The sequence below is a fragment of the Paramormyrops kingsleyae genome, chromosome 5 (assembly GCF_048594095.1).
Source record: "Paramormyrops kingsleyae isolate MSU_618 chromosome 5, PKINGS_0.4, whole genome shotgun sequence".
NCBI classification, from domain to species: domain Eukaryota; kingdom Metazoa; phylum Chordata; class Actinopteri; order Osteoglossiformes; family Mormyridae; genus Paramormyrops; species Paramormyrops kingsleyae.
This window is the reverse complement of record NC_132801.1, coordinates 29832833-29846382: the sequence shown is the minus strand read 5'-3', so window position 1 is coordinate 29846382 and position 13550 is coordinate 29832833. Positions and strand designations below refer to the sequence as shown.

At 39.3% G+C, this 13550-nt stretch overlaps 1 protein-coding gene and 1 long non-coding RNA gene across 4 annotated transcripts in view; one reads left to right on the top strand and one right to left on the bottom strand.

The window, feature by feature from the left end:
• Positions 1-13550, bottom strand: part of LOC111845467 (protein ELFN1-like) — a 114335-nt gene that overhangs the window by 38770 nt on the left and 62015 nt on the right. The gene's annotated exons all lie outside the window — the stretch shown is intronic.
• LOC140590996 (uncharacterized) lies at positions 7634-8389 on the top strand. The gene is made up of 2 exons (XR_011991880.1): positions 7634-7870; positions 7958-8389. It is a non-coding gene; the product is annotated as an uncharacterized lncRNA (long non-coding RNA).

Below are 13550 nucleotides of genomic sequence, written 5' to 3'. Positions count from 1 at the left end.
CCTGTTTTTTTTTTACCTTATGTGGACGTTTCCTGGTCCCCATATGGGAAAGCTCTATTTTATAAAAATCTGTGACTGCAATGAAAAAACTAAAAATGCAAAAACTCTTGTATTTGTTTGGTTACTTATGGTTATGGTTTGGGCTGGGTAGGGGTTAAGGTTGTCATAGTTAGCATTAGCATTTTTCCCATAGAAATGAATGAGCGGTCTGTGTGTGTGTGTGTGCCCTGCAACAGGATGCCACATGCCTTGCCTTGTGCTTCCAGGCTCACTGTAATCTTTTACTGGAAAAGTGGTTATTGGTTTTGGATGAATGTAAGAGAGATAGTAGATTTGGGGTCGAACTTAAATTTGCTACTATGTCATAAATCACCATTCTTTTCCCACAGATACTGTCTGTAAAACGTTCTCTCCCCTGATGTCTCGTTATATTACTCCAGATCGGTAAAGCACAAAGAAGTAAGATAAATGAGAAAACAAAAAGTTTAGAGAAAGCGACTTATCAGGTGTAACTTGCCCACACTGTACCAAAACATTACCTCCTTAGGCTGCAGTGGAAGGTACCTCAGAGTTCAGTGAGATATTTCATCTGCCAATGGTACTTTTAATTTGTAATCCTAGTGAGGATAACTTCTGAAATTCATGCCAATTGACTGCTTTATAATGGTAGACCATAAATCAAACAGTGAATATCTTTCCTATTCTTCTGCTACTGTTCCAGCACTGTAAACAACACAAAACACAAAGCAATCCTGTCTCCGAATGCCTTTCGAATTTTCCCCATGTAGCAATCCATCATTATTCATAATGCAACTTTGAGATAAAAGAACCAATTCCACACAGATATAGGCTTCAAAATTCCCCATTATATAACCACGAAGCTAATGAAATACGGCTGTTTGTTTTTCGAGCAGCGTGCGGCAGGATTGAAAGATATACGAATCAGCGAAAGTGAAACCGTGAAAAACTTTCTTTACAATGTTTAAATGGAGGCACCTCTTCCATTTTAAATTGTTCAAAAGCTGCACAATTTGTATCCTTTATCCGTTCCTTCAATTCATCATCGACTCTTGACTTTACCATTTCCTTTGAAAACTCTCTTATTGTTCACTCAAAAACAGTAAGAAGTCTCGGTGTCATTCTGGATGACGAATTGTCATTCTCGTCACACGTTAACAACCTGTCCAGGTCCTGCAGATACCTTTCTCACGACAGACGCTACTCAGCTACTCGTCCAATCCTTGGTCATCTCCAAGTTGGACTACTGCATCTCCCTTATGGCTGGTCTTTCACTGAAGGCAACAAGGTCACTTCAGCTGATCCAGAATGCAGCTGCAAGGCTCATCTTTAATGTCTCTAGATTCTCACACATCACGCCTCTTCTTCGGAACCTGCACTGGCTCCCTATGGCTGCCCGCATCAGGTTCAGATCCCACTTCTTCGGAACCTGCACTGGCTCCCTATGGCTGCCTGCATCAGGTTCAGATCCCTAACACTTCCCTTTAAAGCCAAGACTGCAACAGCTCCTCCTTACTTGGAATCACTGATCAAGAATTGTGTCACTTCCTGTCCTCTCAGAGCATCAACCGCTGCTCGTCTTGAACCGCCAACACTTAAAAGAGGACAACATGCATCAAGACTTTTTGCAATGTTGGCTCCTCAGTGGTGGAATGTACTTCCTCTTGCCATAAGAACGGCCGAATCCCTTCAAGCGTCGTCTGAAGACACACCTCTTCAAGGAGTACCTATGAGACTAATACCCCTTTACTGTCCACCTTCTCTATTAAAAAAAATAAAGAAATTTAAAAAATATATCCCACTAACATTTTTTTCCTGTGCACTACTTTTTCCTAGCAAGGTTTTTAAATATAAAACGTACTTAGCACTAACTTGATTTTGATGACAGTTTTTGATTTTAGGTCTAGCTTATAAATCGAAGAACAGTCATGGACGACAAAGAACTGGTTGCAAGTCACTCTGGAAAAGAGCGTCTGCTAAATGTTGTAAATGTAAATGTTCCTAACATGAGACAGGTTCCATGCCGCATGGTTATGGTCTGAAATACATAAAAAAATTTACAATGACAGTAAGATAAGTCTTCACAAGTTACTCTTATTGGCATTGAAGTTTTACACTCCTCCTTGAAAACCACATAGGAGCACATACAAGTAAAATGAACCCTTTATAAAAAGAATTTTCACCTCTCTTCTAAATAATAATTAGATTTTGGTAAATGTCACATTTGTCACATTCCCATCATTTCAATATACCAAAAGTAATTTATTCTGCACTCGTGAAACTTAGGTGGCTCCCCAGTGGACTGTGAACGTATCTCTTGTCCTGTTGTCATGTATCTTCAAGATCTGCTAATTCAGTTGAGTTTGCAGCATTTCAAATGCCATCCTGCCATTACTGCACACAGTAAAACCAGTCAGCCAATCATGCTACTATACAATTCAAAATGCAGATTGTAAGATGCTTGTAAGTTAAAAAAAAATTCATCACTGTTGATGAATCTTCCTGAGCAGAGACCCTTGAATGTTTAAAGGGCTTTTGGGCTACATGATTAAAGTAATAAAGCAGCACGCATGGCTCCCCTTGATATAACACCAGTTAGGTGCTGCTGTCTGAGACTGCCTGTCTTATCAAGAAAACATGTGCATAGGGATCATCAACACAACAGAATATAAGAACAAAAATAAGAACCAATATGCTATGAAGTGCTGATCTGAAGCTTTACCCCAACTGATTAGACCCATTTCTGCAGCTGGTTTGAAACATTTCTACAATGGATTAAAACCATTGCCACAACTAGTTTGAGCTTCTTCTCCAGGTATTACAAAGTTTTTCAATTGTTTACTTTGAGTTAACTAATTTAATCTCGAAGTTAAATGTTTAAGTATAAAATTTCCTCTTTATCCTTGGAGAACTTGTACAAGAAGAAATTAGTACACCAGTAAAATTAACTTACATGAATCAGTCTTTAATAATTAACTACAGCATTGCACATTTGTTGCTTCCCCAGAGGTATAGCTGTCCTCCAGTTTTTGGTTAGCCTAACTCCATACACATCCAGCTCTACTGCTAGGTACTACAGTGCCCATAATGCCCTGGGCATGGTTATGACACATATATAGATCAGTAAATAGATCAGTATGTTAATGCTGATGAGTGATATATCTCTTTGTCCCCTTTAGACACCCACTACACCGAGTGAAACAGCAAATTCTGCTTACAGGTAACACAGGGCTGCTGATACCATGTTTTCTCTTTCTGGTCCATTGTTGATCAATGCAATGATGTTGGCTCTGCTGTTTTAAGAATTTTAAAACTTGTTGCTTTAATAACTAATAGTTATTCCAGCTTCATTTTTTCTACTCTAATGTTAATGTCACTTTCAAAACAGCATGAATTTTTGGTGTATTAGTACTGATTTTAAAATATCTTTATAATGGCCAGAAAAAATTGAGATGTTATAATTTATCCCTGCCTTAAATTAACAGTCAAGGGTAGAACATGAATAAGCCATCTGGTAAATAGTGAAAAGCTTCTGTAAGAGATTAAGAAAATAAGACAAAAGTCATAAATGGAGCTTAACATATTCATAGCTGGCTAGTGCCAAAATTATGCAGATTTAAATTAATCATCAACAAAGTTGAAGCCTGAATCTAAAGTTAGTCAGTGGATTTGCCAGGGGGATTATGCAGCAGGAAGATGACATCATTCAAGAATAAAATGTCATGCTATAGCTGGATGGTAGCAAGGAGACTGAACTTCTGCAGAATTACCACCTTATGCATTTTATCTCGAATGAATTGTGAAAATTTGATCAGAGATAATGGAAATTCTGGGAACATTTGAGGGGTTTATGTGACAGCAAACAGCCTTATGTTGTGTACAGTGATAGGGTGTGTTTTCTCTGTTTGAGGCAGCATGGTGTAGGAGGGATGCAGCACCTGTCACGCCCGTATCTGATCAGTCCTGACCACGCCCACTTTCACTTAAACCGCCAACCATCACCTTCCCCAGAGTGCTAACAGCTGCTATACATCATCAGTAATTAGCGCTTCCCTTAACTCATGATGTATGAGTGTCTGCACCTTACTGAGCATTTCTTATCCTCCTGAGACCCCACCCATTCATTTATGTCCATTGTAGTGGACATTTTATTTTTGCATCTATCTTTTCACTGATGTTGGGAAACGTATTTATTCCTGTTGTACACTAAAGAGGACATGCTGTGAAATTAAAAATAAAAATAAATTTTAAAAAATCTAAATTGTAAGATATCTTATTTCCTCCAAAGACAAATAACCTGAAATTGAAGGACACTTTTTTCCTTGGGTTCAGGAAGTTAAACCTATTAGAGCATTTCCATGCATGATCTGTGTATCTGTCCTCCTAGACTGTGTGTTCTCCTGGTTTTGCTCGCATCACCTATTGCCTTCTCATTTCTGATCCATTGCCTGTACCCTTTGGATTATTTTGCTTCTCTGCCTTAGCGGTTTTGATCCTGCCCATCCCTGACTTCGAGGTTCCGAACACCCATACCCCTTAACTTGGATCCTCTCTGTCTGATCATTACAGCGCCAGGACAGGAGAACGCGCCAAATGGAATGATGTCCAAAGATTGTCTCTTAAGCTGTGTAAAAAATCAGATGCTTGATAGAGTGGCTCGGGATTGATTCAGACACTCTGGTCCGCAGGGAGCTTGTGAACTACCAGGTGATGAGAATACCCAGCTGAAAACATACTTAAAGATGTACATGTATGACTAGAATCAGATAAGAAAGAGAATAATAGGCTTTCAGTTCTAGCCAGCGGCTGCTGAGGGATTATGCTGGTACATTATGATCGATTGACAAAGCAAAAATGCAGAGAATACAGACATTTGCATTCTTCTTGCTGTTAACACAAACTTGGGGCAATTATTTTCAGAGAATGGGTTTTTCGTGGGTATATACAAATTAAAATGGAGCCTGTACAACACAGATATATTGTAATTCCTGAGCCACAAATATAATCTTAGGTTTTTGCTTTGTTTGGTAGGTGCTGTGTAGTTCTTGTTCTAACTGTGTACCTAGACCTTCACTGGAAGCTCAGCCTAGCTACACTTAAATCTATTCGATTCCTCAACAGCATGTTTGTTTGTAATGTGCTATTTGCCTCAGTTGTGCATAGATTTGGACAAAAACATCCGCTAAATAAAAGTAAATATAATTAAATTCTGCATTTAACTATTGAGCTAAATAATTAGCAACAAATAACAGGCCGGCCAAATGCAGCCAAATTTAAAGAAAGAGCGCCATGTCCCATTGTCCCCGAGCTGAGGCCTAGGATCGGCCCTGCACTGTGTAAAGACGCCCCTGCCATGTCATTTAGATCAAGGTGCCCAGGGATATGGGGTCCGCATGGTGGAAGGCTGGCCAGATCTCCAGCTGCCCTCTCCCACAGAGATGGTGACCTATTAACCACTCTCACACTCCCATCCACTGCGGGCGCTGCCCTTTAGGCCTCCGGACACTTCCATGTGCCATCCTCACGGAGCACGCTCCACTGCCAGTGTGGCACCGAGACCCCGCCTCCAATGGCACACAGCCAATCATACGCTTTCATCTTTTTATTTATAGCACCCATTACACACAACGGAGTGAGCCTTCTGGATTTTAATAATTGATTACCAATAAGTGCTGTGGATTTATTTCGGAGCTAACGCCCTAGCCAATAATGTATTACTGCTTTCAATTTACTGTCACTCAGATCAGCAGATGGCTCCCTTTAGATGTCTTGAAGTATATATAAATTAAAGGGATGCATTTTAAGTAGCAATTAGGGATTCAAATTGCTTAGGAAAGGCATCTAATTTCTTTGTAAGGCCAGCCATCTGAGTCCCTCACAGTTCTGGCCATTTTTACTTAGTACACAGTGGACTATAGGGACTGGTAGGTTTAATAATATGCTTGGGGGGGAAATGTACTGAAATTCTTTTTGTTTAACAGGTCCAGGTGTTTAGGGCAGGCAGTGGTAGCCCCAGTCCATACATACCTCTGTGTATGATAATATTATTATAATTCATTCATTCTCCATACCTGTTTGATCTATGCAGGGCTATTGCAGAAGCCACAAGCACAAGGCATGTGACTCAGGACAGAGCGCCAAACCATCACAGGGCGCTCACAGTTTTAATATAATAATAATTTTTATTTGTTCAGCTTCATTGTTTTTTTTCAGTCTCCAGGATGCAAGTCACAATGAACTGAATGTGTGGTGAAAAAATCAAAAAAGTTTCCAGAGTGAAAGAGATTTGAGAATATTTTTTTATTAATGTTGTTGCATAATCTGATTATCCTGGTCAGGATGGTGGAGTGTATAATTTGTGCTCAATTAAAATAGATTCAAATGACAATTGTCACATTCATCTTAAAGTGTAAGATATTTTTTTTACCAAAGCTAAAATAACATGACCGTGATGTGTTTTCCATCTTATCAGCTTTGTCCATCCTGGGAAATACGTTTATCCCAAAGCCCTCTTCAGATTGTCATACAAACCTGTTTCAGCCAATATAGCCTGACCAAGATTTCATCCTAGATGCCTCCCATGGTACTGGACTGATAATGCCAGACTCAGATGAAACCACATGACACGCAGAGTGAGATCTCCTTTAAGCAAATAGATCCTACAGTATCCCGGTATATACTGTTGCACTCAGACAAGCTTTTTCAACATGTCCCTGCAGGGTTCGTGTTTGCTGTCTCTTTTGCACCTTTTTCAACATTTTTTAAAACAATGGTTGTGCTGTATTTACTGTATAATCTCAATATAATCTCAGTAATTTATTATAAAGGTTAACTCTATTGACTGAAGAACATGGATAGTAACATATTTAACTAAATGTATAACAATAATAATAACAAAATATTATTATTGTAGCATAATTAATTGGATAGTCTAATTCACATAACAGAAAAGTGTTAACCATAATAGGGGTGAGTGAGTAAAGGACTATCTGTATCTGTTCCACCAACAAAATGATCTGTATCCATAATGGGTGGAGCTTGCTATTGGATGTGGCATGGTTTAAAGGGGCGGTTCACCCCAAAATTTGAAAAAGGATGTGTTTTAGAGGGGCTTTGGTGATACCTATCCATCTACTGTAGGTTGTTTTGATGGGAGTTGCCTAGTTTTGGAGATATCGGCTATAGAAATGCCTGGCTTCACTCAAATGTAATGGGACTGAATGGCATTCTTTCTGTGGTAATTAAAGCACCAAAAAAATAAAATAAAATACATTTGAAAAATCCAACAGCAATGTCCCTTACCAGAAATCATGTCCCAGTTACTCAAGATAATCCACAAACTTTGTAGCGAGGACTTCAATGTAGGAACTATTTTCTTCTACTTAACTCCACACAGCAATTGTATCCTTGCGCAGTGATATGATTCATATGTGTCCATAATGAGCACTGTCTTTAAAATGCACCACTTAAGCATCATTTAGTAATGCACCACTGACTTTAGAAGTGGTCTTTGTTGGTCAAAAGGAGGGCTCTGAACCGGTTCAAGGAACGAAAGCGAAAAACGAAAACAAATGACATTGAACAGGAACAAAAACAAAAACGAAATCCATTTTAATCGTTCTGAACAGAAACGGAAACAGAAATTCCAAATTAACCGGTTAATAACGGTATTTTTATCGTTCTCTTTATTATATCAATTTGGCAGACCAAAAACACGAATTCAAATTGTGTGCGCAAATGCGACGGTGACGCATACAACGTGAAATGCCCGCGAAGCAGACGTCATAAGCAGAGCCCTTTCTGATGCGACGAGCTTAAGGTTACCAAGCACCTGGCTGTTTCATGTGCAAAGGTATGTTTAGGTTTAAGTTATTGTAGCCTAATTAAAACTTGTAGTTAAAATTACAAAAAATAATTACTGATTGTCTATTGTTTTTAGATGGGTCGCCATAAAGAAAATCCCTTTCGTCAATTGTTTTCATATGACAAATCGTCTGATAAATCGATCTGTAATATTAAAGGATGCGGGGCAGAAATAGCTGGGAATCATGGCGGTAACCTGCAGAGACACATTCAACGTAAACATCCAACGAAATACAGTATGTTGAGTCGACCAGCAATAAAAGGTCAGCAGCTGATGGACAAACGACTCTAGACGTGGTCGTAGTGAAAAAGCCAAAGACAACAGGCCTACATGTTCAAATGTCTCCAGAATGTCTTCCAGTAGACTATATTTGGTATATTATATTTTAAGTTGTTGATCTGTTGTGTTAAATGTTAAAAAAAAACCTGTTGTTGTGCATCTGTAATGCATTGTAATGTTACAATGCATTACGTTCTCTTTTACTTTTATGCATTAAATGTAAAATAACTATCTGGAGTTCTGCTTTGTTTGAGTGAAAATAGCCTATAATAGGCTATTATGCATATTAGGTAAGGAATAAGTCAACAGGTTTTTATCGCAGATTAAGCCGTGTGGTCAGGATGTTAAGCGGATGGTCTTGAAGGGGCTTATTTCGCTATAGTATTATCAAACAAGAAAATTGTTTTAAAAAAATTATTAGCGCATTTGTAACGAGTTTCCAGGTGAACTCGTTTACTTTCGGTTTTAAAGACAAGAAGTTCTAATGGCACGAACACGGAATTTGGTTTAATCATTTGTAAACATAATGCCAAACATGTTATTAAAAGGCACACACTATCTATCTATCTATCTATCTATCGCGCCGTGTAATAAAATAACGTTTATTAACCGGTATTTTTTTCTAGAAAACCGTTTTCGGAACGTATTGTTTAATGAGGAACGCAAGAACAGAAACGTCATAATATCGATTCTGCTCGGAGTGAACCGAATGGATTTTTTTTTCGTTTTTAAGCCCTGGTCAAAAGTGCAATGTCATTCAGCTGCCTTAAACTACAGTAGCAACGCACTCAGCCACACCTCATTTAAAAAACACCACTCGTATGATTGGGAAACATGCGCAAAATCATTTGCAATTTTGGTGCTTCCGTTGGTGCGTTTGTTCGTGCTTCCGTGAAAATGAGGAATGCGCCAGTATGAAACTATCAATACCACTTTGCGTCGTGCTTTCCACTGGTGCAAGATATGGCTCAATGTGTATACCAGGCCAATGAGCTTCATTGCTTTGCTGAAATCCAATGAGAATGGAAATAAACACTGAAGACAGACGCGAATATTGGTCAGTAATGATAGGGATGCAAATCAGCTTCAGAAGGAACATATTTCGCTTACTGGATACTCATTTAAACCGGGTATTCGGCTCACCCTTAAACCATCCTTTCGGTAGGTATATCACTCCAGGTTACAAAAAGTGTAAGAAAAGTATTTCATACTTTGTTTGGCAACTAAGCTTTTAAGTATAAATTCACATATTAAAATAAGGAGGATAACCTGTACCTCTTTTTTCAAGAGTTCAGTGATGGTTACGACAGTATTTATTTGTTAATATTTAAGATAAATTTATTGAGTTTATCTATTCAAATTGCATGTTAATAATAATAATAATAGTTGTTGTTGTTTCCTAAATTAGAGTCTACCATTTAGCCGACCCATATGGTAATATCACACTTGACGTCTGACCATCCATCCATTCATCCATCCATTTTCAGTACCTGCTTGTATACAGGGTCAGTAGCCTATCTTGATGTGCCAACCCATCGCAGGGCACACACACCATTCACACCAATAAACTGTGGAGAACCGGAGTACCAGGAGCAAAACCCACGACGATACTGTAGCGTTGGGCTGACCGAGGCATTGCGGAAGTGGCAAATGACAAGGAGACTTGCAGGCGGGCAGGAACACGCTTTCATCATATACTGTAGCACTTATGAAGACTATAACAGACACCCAACGAGCACCGAACCGACCACTTACACAAAAATACAGGGATGTCAGACGCTGGACTGTCAGGTACACACATGCTGGGAGATTTCAACACGCCAGGATCAGACAGGTTTCATATATGAAGGGACGTTACATACTGCTCTGTTTCGTTGGATGAAACAGGTAACTAATGGATTTAAAGTTAAAGGACAGCCTAGAATTTGTCTACGCCATCGCCACACAACCAGTTAGTAAGATGACAGACAAGCACTGTTACATACTCTTTCCATGTTATGAAGGAAACTTGTTTTATTTGACATATTTTCATTTGTAGTTGTTCACTCAGCTTTCCAGTGCTTAGCAAGAATGAAATATCTGCAGTCTATGAACTAAATGGAAAAGTGGTAAAAACCTGCGGTGTGTAAATACTTTTGACTGTGCATAATTGTGTGTATTTTTGCCCCTCTCTGACAGCAGTGCTCACCACTGTGCCACCCCATCACGTCACATGCACTTGACATTTAACAAGTTCATTTAAATGGGTTAATAATTATGAGACATGAATGGGTTCAGGGAATCCTATTCTGTGCTGACTGCTGTCTTAAATATTTACGTTCTGCTCCTCTTAACTGCACAGCTTTATCATCAGAAAGAGGTTCTCTGTCATTTGTCATAAGTAGGTCTGTTACTCTGACACCACAACTGCCACACTGCACGTTTAGTGTAACACACAATGTCATTCTAACATCACAAGTGACACACGGGACGTCAGTGACAGCTTGTCAGTTGACACCTACATTCATGAATAATTATGTCAGTTGTCTTGTAGTCTATATACTGGTCACATTTATGTACAAGTAGACGTATTTATTCTAATAGTACCTCAGCTGACCACAAAGAGTATAATACCACTCTTCCAAAAAGCGTTGAAATAAGATTTTGCTGGTGTATCCTAATGGGATTTGTCAATATCTGACCTGAAACAAGCATTTAATGACAGTAAAATACATTATTATGCTAAATTTAACCCGTGTTTGGTTTGTGTTACTAAATTCGTTGGCAGCACAGATCCTACTGGAGTTAAGCACTTCCTTTGCATTATTGTCTATAGCCAAAGATCTCAAGCCCTTTTAGTGATTTCTTTTCTGTGGTGATAATCACTTTTATATCACGTGATTTATGCAGCTTTTACTCAAGAGCATTATCAATCAGGGTGCATTTCTTCAAAGCAATTTTTCATAGTTTTGCTTTGAAAAGGAGTCTTTTGTCTATGAAATAGTGACACCATAATGTAAACTGGTGCTGAAAAGCAGGAGATCAGGATATTTGAAGCTTGTGGGTAAAAGCCAGGAGCTGATGGGGACTCGGCGTGAGAGACATCTGTGGAGAATAATGGCATTTGAAAGAAATTATCTTCCAGTTGATGGCACTTTTCCATATTACTAGAACTGCCTGTACCCAAAATCTGCACCCAGATTTTACACACCAATAGTACGGAGGACATCACTGAGGCTGGTGTCCCGGCAGGCAGTCCCATGCTACTGTAACTTCTGTAAGTAAGTTCAAAAGACGATTAAAGTTACAGGACAAAACAATCAGATTTTGTCTTTGTTACAAACAAACTCTGCAAGTGATGTATAAACGAGAAACACAGCATCACACGTAGCTCGTTCTGGACATTAGATTATGACCTCATAAAAAGGACCTTCTAAACAAATAATCTGAATTCATTTGAACGTGAACTTAATGTCTGTTTCACGATCAAATAGTGAGACTGCTTCAAGACCTGCGGAAAAGCGTTTCTGAATTTCAGTGCCAGCGTTCCCTTGAGAGAAAGTGCCATCGTGGCATTGCGATTTCGTTTTTATCTGTGACAGATAAAAATGCTTCATATCAAAGTCAGATATTTGATTAATATAAACAACAATTTCATCATGACACATTAACAAATCTGCACAGTCAGGGTCGTTTCTTATCGGCAAGAATTGCGAGAAAAGTGCCATTTACAGAGATTCAACGAAAGGATGTCAGATGTGCTGATATCAGTCGGATGCCTCTTTCATACGAATTCAGTGGAAGCCCTGTGCTGCCAATCAGATTTACCTTTCAGGGGAAAAAGCTTTAATCTGGGATTAAAAGTTTCTTGGTCTTACTAACTCTATATCACCTTTCAGGTGATTAGTATTCAAACCATTGGGAGTCTAGTTTTTATCAGCATTTTAACACTTAATGAGAAACAATGGAGGTGACATGGCGGAGCCCCGCGGCTCCAGTGCTGGTGGTTCGATTCCCGCTTCCCCTGTGTGTGTGTGGAGAGTGCATGTTCTCCCCAAGCTGAATGTGTTCCTCTGGGTTCTCTGATGTCCTTCCACAGTTCAAAGACAAGCAGTAAGGTAAGATAGTATCTATATTATGGACACTGCCCTGCATGCCCATAGCCAGAAATACATTTGGGGGAGGGGGGGGGGGGTAGTCCAGTCCCCCTCAGTAGATTTTGCCAACTGAGATGTGTGTGTATGGGGGGGGGGGGGGTGGGCAGGGGGTCATAAACAAATTTCAAGGGGGATTCAAACTCGTATTTTTTTTCCAGCCTACATGTCTCTCTTTCTTGTGCCATAGAATTGATTCTACCCCCACAACCCCAACCAGAATAAGCAGTCATAAGACGGATGGATGTTTTCCATAAAATCTGTGAGGCATCGTGCATAGAAGAATATTCTTGTAGGTGGATGTGCTTCAGTTTACGCTGTCAAGGGATACATGGTATCGGGGAATCCATCCACTGCAGAAAATATGAAAATCCCACACAGAAACACACTGTATCACTGCACTGCCAGTACACAATAAATCAGCTCAACCCATTTTTTTATTTAAATGTCATTATTTAATATATGCACAAAAACAAACACACACCTAAAAACTTATAGTCTATACCCTATTTAATTTTTTTTTTCTACTGCCAATATCTGTGAACATAAACTAACTTATTAAAAATACATATGTTAGGTACACAAATGAGCTGGAACAGTTTTGGTTCGTGTTACAGAAGTTTCAAGACAATGTGGAAGAGCAGGGGCCTGGGGGACGACCCATGACATGCTGGAGGGATTATATCTGACAGCTTGTGGGGACATCATGCAATCCCTTAATGAGCTGGAGCGTATGGTCATGGAGGAAGAGGTCTGCTCTGACCTGCTAGGAAGACGCTGCCACGGTGACCCGGGAGAAGAGGTGAGAAGATGGGGTGGTGATGTGGTGAGATGCGATGGATGTGGCGGAAATGGAATACAGCAAAAACGAGCCAGTTCTTTTTGATAAACAAACCGGCCAAATAAATGCCTGGCAGCTACCTAATCACAGAGCACATTTACATACTCCGAGCTGCATTTCCTCACAATTTATAAACTCATGGGGGTATTACAAAAAAAGTTCTGAGGGCAGAATGAAAAATGATTGGTTCTGATTGGTTGGTTCCACCTCAGCTAGTTGCTTGGACCCACTTCCTTTACAGTCTGATTGGTTATCTTACTGAACCAATCATTTTTGTTTTTGTTCTGCCCTCAGAACAATTTTGTGTAATTAAAACTCCCACTAGCAATTTACAAAGCTGCCAAAGCATTTTTAACACATATCACACAGTTACCAAAAAAAGTCAGGCAAGTAAAATGCCAAGTATATTTTCATC